General features: G+C 48.4%; 16 non-coding genes across 16 annotated transcripts; all 16 read right to left on the reverse strand.

Moving 5' to 3' along the window:
• Positions 1–4,178: 4,178 nt before the first annotated feature.
• On the reverse strand, positions 4,179–4,251 carry Trnar-ucg (transfer RNA arginine (anticodon UCG)). Its single transcript has one exon. It is a non-coding gene; the product is annotated as a tRNA-Arg (tRNA).
• Positions 4,252–4,322: 71 nt separating this feature from the next.
• Trnar-ucg (transfer RNA arginine (anticodon UCG)) lies at positions 4,323–4,395 on the reverse strand. The gene has a single exon. It is a non-coding gene; the product is annotated as a tRNA-Arg (tRNA).
• Positions 4,396–4,466: 71 nt separating this feature from the next.
• Trnar-ucg (transfer RNA arginine (anticodon UCG)) lies at positions 4,467–4,539 on the reverse strand. Its single transcript has one exon. It is a non-coding gene; the product is annotated as a tRNA-Arg (tRNA).
• A 71-nt stretch (positions 4,540–4,610) lies between these two features.
• Positions 4,611–4,683, reverse strand: Trnar-ucg (transfer RNA arginine (anticodon UCG)). The gene has a single exon. It is a non-coding gene; the product is annotated as a tRNA-Arg (tRNA).
• Positions 4,684–9,665: 4,982 nt separating this feature from the next.
• On the reverse strand, positions 9,666–9,738 carry Trnar-ucg (transfer RNA arginine (anticodon UCG)). The gene has a single exon. It is a non-coding gene; the product is annotated as a tRNA-Arg (tRNA).
• Positions 9,739–9,809: 71 nt separating this feature from the next.
• Trnar-ucg (transfer RNA arginine (anticodon UCG)) lies at positions 9,810–9,881 on the reverse strand. Its single transcript has one exon. It is a non-coding gene; the product is annotated as a tRNA-Arg (tRNA).
• Positions 9,882–9,952: 71 nt separating this feature from the next.
• Trnar-ucg (transfer RNA arginine (anticodon UCG)) lies at positions 9,953–10,024 on the reverse strand. The gene has a single exon. It is a non-coding gene; the product is annotated as a tRNA-Arg (tRNA).
• Positions 10,025–10,093: 69 nt separating this feature from the next.
• Positions 10,094–10,166, reverse strand: Trnar-ucg (transfer RNA arginine (anticodon UCG)). Its single transcript has one exon. It is a non-coding gene; the product is annotated as a tRNA-Arg (tRNA).
• Positions 10,167–10,237: 71 nt separating this feature from the next.
• Trnar-ucg (transfer RNA arginine (anticodon UCG)) lies at positions 10,238–10,310 on the reverse strand. Its single transcript has one exon. It is a non-coding gene; the product is annotated as a tRNA-Arg (tRNA).
• Positions 10,311–10,380: 70 nt separating this feature from the next.
• Trnar-ucg (transfer RNA arginine (anticodon UCG)) lies at positions 10,381–10,453 on the reverse strand. The gene has a single exon. It is a non-coding gene; the product is annotated as a tRNA-Arg (tRNA).
• Positions 10,454–10,524: 71 nt separating this feature from the next.
• Trnar-ucg (transfer RNA arginine (anticodon UCG)) lies at positions 10,525–10,597 on the reverse strand. Its single transcript has one exon. It is a non-coding gene; the product is annotated as a tRNA-Arg (tRNA).
• A 70-nt stretch (positions 10,598–10,667) lies between these two features.
• Trnar-ucg (transfer RNA arginine (anticodon UCG)) lies at positions 10,668–10,740 on the reverse strand. Its single transcript has one exon. It is a non-coding gene; the product is annotated as a tRNA-Arg (tRNA).
• A 70-nt stretch (positions 10,741–10,810) lies between these two features.
• Trnar-ucg (transfer RNA arginine (anticodon UCG)) lies at positions 10,811–10,883 on the reverse strand. Its single transcript has one exon. It is a non-coding gene; the product is annotated as a tRNA-Arg (tRNA).
• A 70-nt stretch (positions 10,884–10,953) lies between these two features.
• Trnar-ucg (transfer RNA arginine (anticodon UCG)) lies at positions 10,954–11,026 on the reverse strand. Its single transcript has one exon. It is a non-coding gene; the product is annotated as a tRNA-Arg (tRNA).
• A 70-nt stretch (positions 11,027–11,096) lies between these two features.
• On the reverse strand, positions 11,097–11,169 carry Trnar-ucg (transfer RNA arginine (anticodon UCG)). The gene has a single exon. It is a non-coding gene; the product is annotated as a tRNA-Arg (tRNA).
• A 71-nt stretch (positions 11,170–11,240) lies between these two features.
• On the reverse strand, positions 11,241–11,313 carry Trnar-ucg (transfer RNA arginine (anticodon UCG)). Its single transcript has one exon. It is a non-coding gene; the product is annotated as a tRNA-Arg (tRNA).
• Positions 11,314–14,554: the final 3,241 nt, after the last annotated feature.

Below are 14,554 nucleotides of genomic sequence, written 5' to 3' on the forward strand. Positions count from 1 at the left end.
GTCGCTTCCTCCCGGTACTCATAGCGTATCGTCGTCGGCGTAGATGGTGTGCCGGACTCCCGTACTCTTTCTAGCCGGTTGCCCACCCCGATCATCACGGACGTGAAGAGTAACGGAGAGATCACCGAGCCCTGCGGGGTTCCGACGCTGCCCAGCTTCTTCTCTTCGAGCTGCAGGTCTCCCGCGCAGATTTCGGTGGTCCGTTCCATCAGGAAGTCTTTGATGTACTCGTATGTCTTCTGCCCATGTTTAGCCTGGATACTTGGGCCAGGATAGCCGAGTGCCTCACTTTATCGAAGGCGCTCTGCAGGCCCAGCCCAAGTATGGCTCTGTGTCCTTGGTGGCCGTCATATCGTCGATGATCTCGTTCTTCAGTAAGATCATGGCGTCTTGCGTCCCGAGCTTGTTCCGAAACCTATGAGGAATTCGGGTAGAGCTCCGATTCTTCCAGGTAACGCTGCCACCTGTTCATGAGAACGTGCTCGAGGACCTTTCCCACGCACGAAGTGAGCGAGATCGGCCTGAGGTTCTCTATGTTTGGTGGTCTGCCAGGCTTTGGGATGAGGATCGTCTTGGCTGCTTCCATTGCTTGGGTAGCCTTCCATCTTGCCAGCACTTGTAGAATTTCGTGAGCGTTTCGATGGCCGCTTCGTTGAGGTTCTGAGCGCTTGTTGGTCACTCGGTCGGGACCCGCGGCGGACCTGCCATTGAGATCCTGCAGAGCAGTTCTGACTTCCCATGCCTCGATATCTCGATCTAGCGTCTCGTTCTCGTTGCCTTGGTAAATCCGGGTGTCTTTCCGTGGGGGTGGTCGGTAGGTACTGGCATCCAAGTTCCGCTTGATCTCGTCCTGTCCGTGTTCGCAGATTCCCCTTGTGTAGGATCCTGGCCAGGCTGTTGTGTTGGTGGCCCTTGGTCTTTGTTTCGTCGAGGAGGTGCAGCAGCATGTTCCACGTCTTGCCCTTGTGTAACTGTCCGTCGGCTTCATTGCAGGACTCGTTCCATTGTTGGGTGCATAGCACCTTGCAGTGAGCCTCAATCTGCCTGCTGAGCTCGGCGATCTTCTTCCTTAGACTTCGGTTCGTTCGTTGCTTCTGCCACCTCGCCTTTATGGACTGCTTGGCTTCTATCAGGTGGGCGAGCCGACTGTCCATCTTGTCTATCCGTTCGTCCGTTTCCAGCTCTTTGGTGGCTCTTTCCGTCGTCTCAACGACGTTAGCCGCCCATTGTTCCATGTCCATAATGTCCAATTGCACCGCGGGTAGTGCCGTTCGAAAGGCGTCCCAATCCGTAATGCGATGCTTCCTTATGCCGGTGTTGCCTTGGCCTTCGAGCGGTACGACGACCTCCACGATGTAGTGATCGCTGCCCAGCTCTTGTCCCGTGTTTCTCCATTCCTCTTCTCTCGTTTTTTCCTTCGGTTTTGATGAAGGTAAGGTCCGGAGTGGTGTCTCTCGTAACCGATGTACCGATTCTGGTGGGAAAGACCGGATCCGTGATTAGGTTCAGTCCCACGTCGGTGGCATCTTGCATCAGCTCTCTTCCCTTGACCGTCGTTCTTTGGTAGCCCCAGCCTTGGTTCGGAGCGTTAAAGTCTCCGCACACTAGGAGCGTATTGCTCCCCGCGACTCTACTCGCCTTGTGAAGTAGTGCCTTGAACTTCTGTTGTCCGTGAGACGGATTGCTGTAGACGTTCACCAGGAAAGTGCTCTCCTTCCTCTTCTTGCCCGTAATTACTTCCACCATGCAGTGTTCGATGGCGCTTCTGCCGATCAGTTCGTGTGCCATGAAAGTCATCCCTTTCCTAACGAAGGTACAGGCCCCTCTGCCCTTGCCCTTGGACGTGTCCCTTTCGCTCGGCGGGCTGTCGTGCGACCGGTAGCCCGGGAGTCCTCGGTGCCTCTTCGCTGTGTGTTTCTTGTATCATTATTACGTCTGGTTTCCTCGTTTGTTGCTGCAAGGTGTTGCAGCAGCACCGCTCTCTTGCCGGTAAAGCCGTTGCAATTCCAGTGCCAGACCAAGAGGTCTCTCACTGGCGGTGTGGTTACTGCTATGCGTGCTGTCCCTTGCCATGATTGCTGCAGTTTGGCGATGACCTGTGCTTCCATACTTTGCATTTGTGCCTGTATGTGCGCCTGCAGCTGTGTTTTGCATCTGCGCTATCATGTTCTGGATCGTGCTCTGAATGTTGGTTGTCATCTGCTGAACCATTTGCTCGAGCGCGGTGAGGCGTTCGTTGGTTACCTTGCTGGTCGCCTCAAGATGGTCGAGTCTGTCGCCCTGTTTTTTCGATTCTCTCCGTTATCTTTCGTTCTTTGGCGCCCTCTATGGCTCTCGTCTTGGGAGCCGGTCCTGCCGCTATCGTGGCTCTCGGGTCCACCTCGACCTCTGGTTCGTCCTCGGTCATCTCTTGTTTCCTCTGTTGTGCGGGCGTCGGCTGCTGTTTGCTGCATCGCAATTAATGTCGTTAGCTTCTCGTTGATTTCCCTGATGGTTGCGTCCTGTTCGGACGATTCTTCGCTTTAGCTTCTCGTTCTCGTCTCTCAAGGATTTCTCCACCCCGTTCGCTTCTTGGATCTTCTTCGCGGCGTTTTGCGCCGGTGGTTGTCTCTTCTCTGCCATGTTTGCCTTGACTGCGTCGGCCCAGGAGCCTCTCTCCCTCGACTGCGACGGCCTGCGGTGACTGGCGCTCCTGCCTATTTTGCTGTCGTCCCTTTTGCGGCTGCTGTCGCGCTGCTTCGATTCCCCGCGGGGTCTCTCGGCAGGCGACGCTCGTCGCGGCGGAGAGCTTTCCGGGTTCGGTTGTTGCTGCATGGCTTCCATCTTGCGTTCCCATTGCCGCTTTTTGACCACGTACGGCATCTTGTACTTGTTTTTGCATTCCTTCTCGCCTGTTGGGTGCTGTCCCCCGCATAGCTTGCACTTGGGCTTGCATTCGCGTTCGTGACCCTCTCTGGGGTTCCGCAGCCGAAGCACACTTCGCAGCCGAAGCACACTTTGGCGTTGCTATTCGGGCATACGTCTCTTCTATGGCCGACCCGGCCGCATTGCTTGCACACGTCAAAGTGCTTGCGGTAAAGCCCGCACTTGACCAATATCGAGCCATACTTAACGTAGTTGGGTACTTTCTGTCCAGCGAAAACTACTATCACCGTGGTTGTATTGCCGATTCTGTGCGCCTCCACCGCTAGGGGGTTGTAGGGGTTCACGATGTTTTCGGCTATCTCCTCCGGGGTATCGTCTACGGCTATACCTCGGATGACTCCCTTGACCGTGCCGTCCGGCGCCGTTCGGTAGGCGTTGATTTCGTATGTCTTACTTCCTATGTTAAGGGCTTTGACCTTAGAGTACAGCGTGGCACGCCTCTCGTCCGGGGTGCTGACCACAATGATGTTTTGCTGCGCGTTTGTGCAGATGGTGTCTGCTTTGGCTTCTTCCTTCGTTACTCGAGCCGCCGTCCTGACGACCGACATGATAATTGAAGCCTCCGTTTTCGCTACGTTGAGACCGCCACGTGGTCTCATGACTACCTTGGTGTCTTCTTTCGGCATATCTATCGGCATCCTCGCCGCTTTCGTTACCGAAGCTGCAACTCTCTTAGCAAAGCTGGCCCTAGTCTTGGGTCTAGACTGGCGAGTAATGGTGGCGGACTCACCGTTTTCCTTGCCGGCCATGATCTGCTTGATGCGCTTGCCGGAGGCCGACCCGCCTTCGACTTCTTCCGGTGTAATGTCCTCTCCGTGAACTTCGATGCACGTGCTCCCGCCGAAACTGCCGATACTCAGCGCTGACGCCATGTTGTCTTCCATCGACGTGACCTCTTCCATTTCGGACGCCATCTTGGTCGTACTCGTCGCCGGGTTAGGCCTAGCGGCCGGGCCCGTCACGACCAGTGGGCGTACTCGTGGTAGGCCTACGTTAGGCTTAGCGAAAAGTCCGCACCGCACCAGAGAAGAGTCCTCGTAAATCGAGAAAATCACGTACCGCTTGGTCAAAACTGGTACCGGTCGATGCCCCGCACCTTCGCGCACACTTTGGTACCAATTATATCGCGGTAACTGTAAATTAACGCTGCGTTGATTGGCATAATAGCAGGAGTCGATGTGAAGCGCGTCCGCTCCCGTCGACAACCGCGCGTTCCTTCTTCGGCAAGCAGTAAATAAAAATTTTCAAACCAACGTCCGCGACAGGACTCGAACCTGCAGTCTTCTGATCCGAAGTCAGACGCCTTATCCATTAGGCCACGCGGACACATAGGGCATTTTGCGCCACCTTCGTTAAATGCGTGTTCGGCAAGCAGTAAATAAAAATTTTCAAACCAACGTCCGCGACAGGACTCGAACCTGCAGTCTTCTGATCCGAAGTCAGACGCCTTATCCATTAGGCCACGCGGACACATAGGACATTTTGCGCCACCTTCGTTAAATGCGTGTTCGGCAAGCAGTAAATAAAAATTTTCAAACCAACGTCCGCGACAGGACTCGAACCTGCACTCTTCTGATCCGAAGTCAGACGCCTTATCCATTAGGCCACGCGGACACAGAGGACATTTTGCGCCACCTTCGTTAAATGCGTGTTCGGCAAGCAGTAAATAAAAATTTTCATACCAACGTCCGCGACAGGACTCGAACCTGCAGTCTTCTGATCCGAAGTCAGACGCCTTATCCATTAGGCCACGCGGACTTTTTTTTCTTTATTTCCATAACAACTTACAACACGGAACCCAACATAAAAAATGCTAAAAGCGCCAACCAATAGCTTGTTGACGCGGCACGACTAAAAGGGCTTTAATGACACTAGGTCATTAAGTACGGGAAACCATGTTGGCTGTTCATCTTTTGATTGGTACACATCACGCATATAGGCAATACTTTCAATGAAGTTTTCCCTTACCGTTCTTACAACAGGTTGTGCATGTTTGAATGCCATTCTGGTTTTCCAGATACTATGCAGGCTTAATACCATGAACATGTCATATGGTACGCCCTCATCATTGTTTACTGGAAGAAAATGAATCCCATATGGTGTGAGGGGCAAATCCTTTTTCAGCGTTCTCTGGAGAATGTCCCAATGAAATATAGAATCATAACAGTCCAGGAATATATGGATTACTGTTTCAGGCTTCCGGCATAAAAGGCAATCAGTTGACCATGGAACAAAAAAACACTTTTCCTGCAGCCAAGGTTTGACTGGGAGCGTACCACTATGAAGTAGAAAAAAGAAAGTTTTCACAGACAGTCGAACCGGCATTCTTTTAACTCTTTTTAAAACGTCCTTACCCGCACTGACAAAAAACATGTTTCGATAAAGAGGCACTGGAAGCATGACGTCACGTAGATCTTTATACAGTTGTTTCTTTGATACGAAGGTGAGATAATCTAACGAGAAACGTACTTTAAGAATTTTGAAAGCGCTTACAACTTCGCGTAGATACCCGCACAAACTACTTCCTGTAACCCCACACGAAGACACAATAAACTCAGGAATGGCGCTGTGCAATCTTAGTTGAAGCACTGCACGCAAAAAAGGGTGGTGCTGGTCCCGCAAAAATATAAACCTTGAGACAATCTGCCTTAGAAAAAGATGGGCTAAGCCAAGCCCTCCCCTTTTCAGGGAGTGAAACAAGTTTAGTCGGCTCATACGCTCCCATGTTGAATTCCATACAAATACTGCAAGGATCCTGTGAAATTGTTGCGCACTAGCTCGTGACATAGCAATCACCTGCAACACATACCAAATTCGTGCAACAAGGAACGTATTGCAAATCGTTGACCTAGTAAATATGGATAAATGTTTTCCTCCCCATTTGGTGGTTTTCGTGCGCACCCGTTCAATCTCTTCTTTCCAATATTCTGAAGGATCATCATACCAGTTTAAAGGTGCTCCTAGATATTTTTGGGGCGAGACTGTCCACTGTAGGTTTTCAAAGACATTGGGCTTCTCATCCCAGCTTCCATGCCAGAAACCTTTACACTTCTCCCAGTTAACAACGCTTCCAGACATTTTGCAAAACGTTCGAGCTTGTTGAACAGTTTCGCTAACACTTTCCTTGTCCCCACAAAAGACGGCAACATCATCTGCATACGAGAGAATTTTCACTTCACTCGTCATTAAGCGGAATCCCCTTATTTTGTCACTGTGTATCACTTTTAAGCAAAAAGGCTCCAAGTAAATTGCGAAGAGAAGTGACGAAGCCGGACATCCTTGTACTTGGACTTCTACAAATTTTAATTTCCCCAGAGAGCTGTTTGTTTACTATCAAGTTCGTGCTACACTCTTCATAACATAGTTTCAATCCTTCTAGTATAATGTTGCCAACATTCACATGCTCTAGAATAGAGAAAAGCACACTGTGTACAACACGATCGAAAGCCTTTTCCAAGTCAAGTTGCATCATTGCCACTCTGCCTTCCCATGCATCGCAACACTCGAGAATACTTCTTGCCACATGTATATTATTCAGTATCGACCGGCCTCTTATGCCACATGTTTGATGTGGGCCTACTATTGATGTCATCACTGACTGCAACCTTCTTGCTAACACTTTCATAAATATTTTGTAGTCGACATTTAACAAACTTATGGGGCGGTACGATCTTACTGAGAGAAGCTTTAAAGGGTCGTTGGTTTTCGGAATCAGGACGGTATGGGTTTTCCGGAAAGATGGTGGCATATATTTTACTTCATAAGCCTCCGCTAGAACATGGTGTAAAACGACTGCTAGTTCATGCTTAAATGCCTTATAGAAAGCCGCGCCTAGGCCATCAGGTCCTGGCGCTTTTCCAGGTTTCAATTCATCAATTGCTCTTTCGATGTCACTGAAGGTAATGGGTTCCTCAAGAACGGTTTTTACGTCCTCATCTAGCCTCGGCATTAAAGGCAGATATTCCATGTCAAAACCAGCTTCCACTAGTCCTTTGCAGCTCAACAACTCTCGGTAGTGTTCGGTGAAGGCACGCTGTATTGTATCACTATCGCTACTACGTGCGTCACCATATTCAATTTCTTTTATTTCATTTTGTGACGCGTATCTTTTCTCTTCGGTCAAAGCCCTTCTTGTGGGCGTTTCCCCCAGCCACAAATGCTCTGCGCGTGCACGTATGACTGACCCTTTATATCTCTCGACATCAAGGATTTCAAGCTCATTTTTTACGTTCCTTATCTCATTTGACAACTCGCCTGGCTGTGCGCATTTTATCGACAACATTTTGTTCAGCTTACTTCGGAGTTCATTTTCCTTTCTTTTTTCATTATAGCGTAATATAGAGGCCCTTTCAATGGCTGTTATTTTAAAGTCCTGTTTAAATTCTTCCCACATCGTTATGAACCCTCCAGATTCACAAGCAAGCATCTCTCGTAAACGCACGTTTACAAACTCGAGAAAGGTTGCGTCGTCCAGAAGCTTGACATTGAATTTCCATAAGTCCCAATTGAAAGATCGGTTTTCTTTTCTTTTGCCAAGGGAGAACATAACGAGACTATGGTCACTGAAAGATACGTGGCTCACATCATAGCCACTGCACAACGGAACCAGTCTCGCTGATACATATGCTCGATCTAATCGAGCGTGACTGCCCCTTTGGAAATGCGTAAACACAGTCTGCATTCCACCGCGAAACATAGCACCAACATCCTCTAATTCATGCTCTTGGACTGCTGCGAGCAAAAAAAAGCGCACTGTGATCACGAACTAGCGAGTAGCTATTGCGGTCTTCAGTAAAACAAACACAGTTGAAATCTCCCAGCAAGATGACATAGCGCTCAGATTTCATATACACTTCTAGATTTTCAAAGAAGTCGCGGCGTTCTCTTTCATTATTTGGGGCGTATATGCAAATTGGCCGCCATTCAGCATCCCAGAGCGAGAAATCACACACGATCATTCGACCTTCATGACAAACAAATACAGATTGCACAACAATTTCTAAAGATTTCCGCAATAGCAAAACGCAGCCACCGGAATTACCGACAGCGTGAGAAACGCAAGCATTGTATCGAGCTCTAAATGGTTCGAGCATTCGATCTGTTCGTTCTTCACTTTCAATTTTTGTTTCCTGTAGAGCGACTATGTCCAAATCATTGTCGTGCAATAACCGGCTGACCTGGTACTGCCGCCTTCTGGCCCCGAGGCCTCGGACATTAAGCGTACCAATGCGTAGTGCTATTTTTGATTTTGAATCCATCCTTGTTTTTGTTGTTTATTCCGAAAGAGAGAACTGGGCCTCTAGGTTAACTAAATCCTTGCATTTTGCCGATTCGCAGTAGTGCGAGAACCTTTCATAATAACAAAAAACAAAGACGGCCACACTTTACCAATGTAGAGAGTCCGTCCCTCACCTTGCACAACAGCATTGCTCGACGACGCCCTCGTTATTACGGGGGCGCCTTCGTTACCGTCGGATGGGAATCCGGCGGAGCGTTAGGCTTTGGTTTAAAGGATGAACGGCGGTACGGAATGTCTTTTCTGGGTGGCTCCTGCACCTTCTCACTGGAACCGTCGTCGCCGTCGGAGACTTGCCCGTGGGGCCGCTTCGCAGACGAGCTGCTTGCGACGTCCATGTCTTCTTCGTCATTACCCGGTGAGGGCGGAGCGGTGTCAGGGGCGTCTTTGCCCACGCACGTTGGGGTGGCCGTTTCCTGCTGTACACATGGCACATCACCATTTTCACTTTGAACACTTTTCACATTCTCTCCTTCGGAAGTTTCAACTGCTGGAGATATAGGCTCGCTGACCTTGTCTCCCTCTGCCTCCGCCGCGTCCACCTCGTCCATGATGTGCTCTGCGGGGTCCTCCCGGCTCCTTTGGCTGGCCACGCTCGCGTAGGTCTTAGCGCACTGGCTATCATCATGTCCGAAGCGCCGACACAGCTTGCACCTTGGGACGCGGCAATCTCGGCGAATATGCCCTGTTCGCTGGCACCGCAGACAAAGCGGCGGCCTTCCAGGTACAACAACAAGGGCCATAATGCCAGACACTCGTAGCTGGTGTGGCAGGTCGTCCAAAGTAAGGCCAGCCTTTAGTTGCAGACTAACCGTCCGTGTTGAAGAGCCTTTATCGCCGAGTCCTGGTACACGCCAATGCTCTCTGCAAACATCCGTCACCTTCCCATACGGTGCGAGAGCGGTGCGCACGTCTTCATCTGGTATGGGGTGAAGCAGCCAATAAAGCTTTAGGCGCACAGTATGGGTGCTCGGTTCTATCACGAGGCAGCGGTGATTCTTGACAGTCAGGTCGGTGACTGCGAGCAGCTTTTTCATTCCTTCCGCATTCTTGAAGGTCACCGCCCATACGTGATTCATCTGAAACGCCCCCAAGGCAACCACCTCGGGAAGCAATTCCAGACGATTCAAAGTGTCTCGGAAGTCCTCAGCTCGAAAAGGCCTGGCTTTCACGCTGCCGTGAAGGAATAAAGTATTTAAAACAGAAGAACCTGATGGCAGTTGAGGCAAAATAATGTCATAGTCTTTAGACTCCTGGGCATCTGTCCTGTTTCCGCGGCCCTGCTGGGCCGCATTCGCTGCTCCAAAGGAGCTCGACATTACACGACCGTACACTACGGTGGCCGGAAGTGGAATCCTAGGCCACGCGGACACATATAGGACATTTTGCGCCACCTTCGTTAAATGCGTGTTCGGCAAGCAGTAAATAAAAATTTTCATACCAACGTCCGCGACAGGACTCGAACCCGCACTCTTCTGATCCGAAGTCAGACGCCTTATCCAATAGGCCACGCGGACACATAGGACATTTTGCGCCACCTTCGTTAAACGCGTGTTCGGCAAGCAGTAAATAAAAATTTTCATACCAACGTCCGCGACAGGACTCGAACCCGCACTCTTCTGATCCGAAGTCAGACGCCTTTCCATTAGGCCACGCGGACACATAGGACATTTTGCGCCACCTTCGTTAAATGCGTGTTCGGCAAGCAGTAAATAAAAATTTTCATACCAACGTCCGCGACAGGACTCGAACCCGCACTCTTCTGATCCGAAGTCAGACGCCTTTCCATTAGGCCACGCGGACACATAGGACATTTTGCGCCACCTTCGTTAAATGCGTGTTCGGCAAGCAGTAAATAAAATTTCATACCAACGTCCGCGACAGGATTCGAACCTGCACTCTTCTGATCCGAAGTCAGACGCCTTATCCATTAAGCCACGCGGACACATAGGACATTTTGCGCCACCTTCGTTAAATGCGTGTTCGGCAAGCAGTAAATAAAAATTTTCAAACCAACGTCCGCGACAGGACTCGAACCTGCAGTCTTCTGATCCGAAGTCAGACGCCTTGTCCATTAGGCCACGCGGACACATAGGACATTTTGCGCCACCTTCGTTAAATGCGTGTTCGGCAACAGTAAATAAAAATTTTCAAACCAACGTCCACGACAGGACTCGAACCTGCAGTCTTCTGATCCGAAGTCAGACGCCTTATCCATTAGGCCACGCGGACACATAGGACATTTTGCGCCACCTTCGTTAAATGCGTGTTCGGCAAGCAGTAAATAAAAATTTTCATACCAACGTCCGCGACAGGACTCGAACCTGCAGTCTTCTGATCCGAAGTCAGACGCCTTATCCATTAGGCCACGCGGACACATAGGACATTTTGCGCCACCTTCGTTAAATGCGTGTTCGGCAACAGTAAATTAAAATTTTCAAACCAACGTCCGCGGCAGGACTCGAACCTGCAGTCTTCTGATCCGAAGTCAGACGCCTTATCCATTAGGCCACGCGGACACATAGGACATTTTGCGCCACCTTCGTTAAATGCGTGTTCGGCAACAGTAAATTAAAATTTTCAAACCAACGTCCGCGGCAGGACTCGAACCTGCAGTCTTCTGATCCGAAGTCAGACGCCTTATCCATTAGGCCACGCGGACACATAGGACATTTTGCGCCACCTTCGTTAAATGCGTGTTCGGCATGCAGTAAATAAAATTTTCATACCAACGTCCGCGACAGGACTCGAACCTGCAGTCTTCTGATCCGAAGTCAGACGCCTTATCCATTAGGCCACGCGGACACATAGGACATTTTGCGCCACCTTCGTTAAATGCGTGTTCGGCAACAGTAAATAAAAATTTTCAAACCAACGTCCGCGACAGGACTCGAACCTGCAGTCTTCTGATCCGAAGTCAGACGCCTTATCCATTAGGCCACGCGGACACATAGGACATTTTGCGCCACCTTCCTTAAATGCGTGTTCGGCAAGCAGTAAATAAAAATTTTCATACCAACGTCCGCGACAGGACTCGAACCTGCAGTCTTCTGATCCGAAGTCAGACGCCTTATCCATTCGGCCACGCGGACTTTTTTTTTCTTTATTACCGACTTGGCAAATACACAAAAACAACATGTCAAATAAATGCGAGATTAAAAAGACCAGTCATTAAAAGACTGTAGCGTCATGTTAAAATGGCTTCAACGAAGCCAAACTGTCCAACACTTGAAGCCATTCCGGTGGGTCACTTTGCATTTTCAACACTTCCCGTGTGTAAACAACATTTTCAACAAAATAGTGTCTGGCTGACCTCGCATGTACATCAGCATTGTGTACAGCCATTCGAGTTCTCCATACGCTTTGCATACACAATAACATTAACATGTCCGCCGGCACACCGTCAGGTTCTGCGCATGGCAAGAACCTTATTCCAAAAGCACTAATTGGGAGCTCCTTTTTTAAAGTTCGCTGCAGAATGTCCCAAAGAAAGCGGGCATCGTGGCAGTCAAGAAAAATATGTTCAATTGTTTCTTCCTTATTGCATATAAGGCAATTGACAGACCATGGGACAAACAAACCCTTGCTCCTTAGCCATGGCTTAACCGGCAGTGTGTCAGTGTGGAGTTTGAAAAAGAAGGATTTTGTGTTAGCTCTTACAGGCATATTCCTTACTCTTTTGAGAACATCACGTTCAGGCCTTAAGTTGTACATAGAACGATACACTGGCATAGGTACAAAAACGTCAACAAGGTCCTTATATAACTTTTTTCGTGACACTTCAAACAAGTACTCCCTGGAAAATCTAGCATTTAGAAGACGAATCGCCGTGATAACTTCACGCAGATAGCCTTTTAGTGCCATCGGTTTGACTGCGTGCGTCGATAAATGAAATCGGGCAAAGCGTCACGTAATCTCACTTGGATCACCGTGCGCAGAAACCCATCACTTTGGTCACGAAAGAAAACAAATCTCGACACAAGTTGCTTGAAAAACAAATGAGTTAAACTGAGTCCGCCGTTGCGCAAAGAGTGAAACAAATTAAATCTGCTCATGCGTTCCCATACTGAACCCCAAATAAATTCCGCAAACACTCTGTGTATTTTTTGAACTGAAGATCGGCTCATGCATAGCACCTGCAAGACGTAAAACACTTTAGCTACTAAAAACATATTACACACTTTGGCTCTTGCAAACATCGAAAAGTTGTGGCCTCCCCATTTGTTAGTTTGTTCTTTCATTCTGTCCCTCTCATTCGTCCAGTATTCTACTGGCTCTCGGTAGTTGCCGAGTGGAACCCCAAGATAAGTGCCAGGTAACACACTCCACTGCATTCTGCAAAACAATTCTGGCGTATCTTGCCAGTTCCCATGCCAAAAACCTAGACACTTTGGCCAACTTATGGCACTACCAGAAACACTACAAAAAGATTGGGCTTCCTTCACTACTTCTGCAATGCTTTGCTTATCGCGACAGAACACTGCTATGTCGTCAGCGTAGGCTAACACTTTTATTTCTCTGCCAAAAAACGTGTATCCGCGAATACTATGGCTATGAAGTATCTTTAGACAGAAAGGTTCTAAATAAAGAGCGAAAAGCAAGGCAGAGATCGGACACCCTTGTTTTATGCTAGACAGTACTGGAATTCGTCTGCTGAGTCTGTTGTTGGTAATTAGGTTTGTTATACAACCATTATAAACCATTTTCACCCCGTCCAAATGACTGTTCCGACATTCACGTATTCAAGAAGCAGAAACAGGACTTCGTGCGACACCCTGTCAAAAGCTTTGGCTAAATCCAGTTGTAGCATGGCTACACGATCTTCCATCAAATCGCAGCATTCAAGTATGCTTCGTGCTGTGTGTATATTTGTAAAAATAGTCCTACCTCTAATACCGCATGTCTGATGTGTACCTACTAGGGATTTCACTACACTCTGAAGGCGTTGGGCGAGCACCTTCATGAATACTTTATAATCAATGTTAGCTAGACTTATTGGCCGGTAGACCTCTACTGATTGAAGCTTTATGGGGTCAGTAACTTTAGGTATAAGTACCACATGTGTCTGTCGGAAGGAAGGAGGCGTCCATTTTTGTTCATAACACTTCGTTATGACGCGATACAGAGCCTGTGCTACTTCAACCTTGAAAATTTTATATATCGCTGCCCCAAGACCATCTGGTGCAGGCGATTTTCTTGCACTAAGGTCATCGATAGCCTCTTCAATTTCTGCTACAGAAATAGGTCGTTCAAGAGCTTCCTTAAGTTCACCATCAATTCTCGGCATCAGAGGCAAATAATCACTTTTAAACGCCGAGATATCGCTTGCTCTCTTGCTGAGCAGCGTACTATAGTGGTCCGCAAAAGCACGTTCTATCATTTCCTTGTCGTATGTAAGTTGACCTTGATAAACTATTTCTTTTATCTCCTTGCTCAACGCGTGTCTCCTCTCGTCACTGAGCGCTCGCTTGGTGGGCGTTTCACCCAACCATACTCGTTCCGCGCGTGCTCTCAAAGCAGCGCCGCTATATCTTTCCTCGTCGACGACTTCAAGTTTCGCTTTAAGTTCTTTGATATCGTTTATAAATGTGCCAGCCGCGCCTCTTTCCATGTTCAACAGGTATGCTAACATGCACTGTATTTGCCGTTCCTCTTGCTTTTGTTTGTGCCGCAACACGCATGCTCTCTCTAAAGCAATTATTTTCGCATCGCATTTAAACAGTTCCCAAGCTTCTACAACATTTTCCGCATTTTCAAGGAGAACATTTTCTAATTTCTCTTTTATTCTTTGTAGAAACAGTTCATCCTGCAAAAGATTGTCATTAAGTTTCCATAAGTGCCAATTGAATTTTTTCTCTTTGCTTTTTGTACCTATCGTAACCATTACCAAGCAATGGTCACTGAAACTGATGCATTCGACACTGTAGCTAGAAAGGAACGGAACTAAATGAAAAGGCACATAAATGCGGTCTAACCTCGAATGGCAGTCTCCTTGAAAATGCGTATATTGCACATCACTGTCAGAACCAAGAACACTTCCAACATCCTCCAGATCAACTTCACACAAAATTTCATGCAAAACAGTTGCGCTTTTATCTTGACTGAGCAGCTTTTTCGATCTATCTATCGGCCGGCACACACAATTAAAGTCGCCATACACTAGAACGTGCCCGTCACACACCAAGAAATGTCTCAGGTAAACAAAAAATTCTTCACGTTCACGAGCATTATTAGGAGCATATACACACACCGCCCGCCAAAGCATTCCAGAAAAAGAAAAATCACAAATAAGCATACGCCCTCCCTCACATGAAGTAACTTGCTGCTCTGTAA

Source organism: Dermacentor silvarum, chromosome 3 (genome assembly GCF_013339745.2).
Source record: "Dermacentor silvarum isolate Dsil-2018 chromosome 3, BIME_Dsil_1.4, whole genome shotgun sequence".
NCBI lineage: Eukaryota > Metazoa > Arthropoda > Arachnida > Ixodida > Ixodidae > Dermacentor > Dermacentor silvarum.